The sequence below is a fragment of the Penaeus monodon genome, chromosome 29, assembly GCF_015228065.2.
Source record: "Penaeus monodon isolate SGIC_2016 chromosome 29, NSTDA_Pmon_1, whole genome shotgun sequence".
Taxonomy (NCBI): Eukaryota; Metazoa; Arthropoda; class Malacostraca; order Decapoda; family Penaeidae; genus Penaeus; species Penaeus monodon.
In genome coordinates, this window is record NC_051414.1 from 37,585,742 (window position 1) to 37,586,362 (window position 621).

The 621-nt window shown below is 39.3% G+C and overlaps 2 protein-coding genes across 2 annotated transcripts in view; one reads left to right on the top strand and one right to left on the bottom strand.

The window, feature by feature from the left end:
- Positions 1–621, top strand: part of LOC119592234 — a 22,842-nt gene that overhangs the window by 11,804 nt on the left and 10,417 nt on the right. The gene's annotated exons all lie outside the window — the stretch shown is intronic.
- LOC119592233 overlaps positions 1–621 on the bottom strand; it is a gene marked incomplete at its 3' end in the record, with an annotated part of 12,371 nt that overhangs the window by 1,976 nt on the left and 9,774 nt on the right.

A 621-nucleotide genomic window follows, 5' to 3' on the forward strand; every position in this document is an offset into this window, starting at 1 on the left:
TTTTATTTTTTTTTTTGGGGGGGGGTCCTTTCCTTGATTGAACGTAGCGCAAACAACGGCCACATCATGCCTTCTTTATATCTTGTTCGAAACAGAATTCGAAACCTGCTGTGACTATACATGCTTCAAAATACTAATCTAAAAAGTGAGGGAGGGAGGGTTGAAAATTATCTTCATGCAAATATTATAGAGCTTCACTCTTTCAAAACACAAAGGGGAGAGGGGGGGGGGAGGGTAAAGCATGGCATTTACCTAATTTTGAATAAGAAATGACCGAATACACCGGAGTATCGAACATTTTGAAGGCTCGCACTCAACTTGTATACTTTTTTCGGGCAGATGAAATTCGTGAAGATCCTTCAAGACAGGGAATATTTAATATTTTGTCGAGCGAACGGCAAAATATCGCTCCCTCGCTCCCCCCTTCTTTTAACATACCCAATTATTTCATTTTCCTTCGTAATCCTCTCGTATTACGTAACTTCACGTACTGTCACGTAAAATATTTCGTGACATTAGTGCGCGTGCGTGTGTGATTTCTAACACAATAAACTCTATGTGTGAATTACGTGTGATCTGTACGTGATATCGCCATCTTTCCAATATCATGACATTATATTT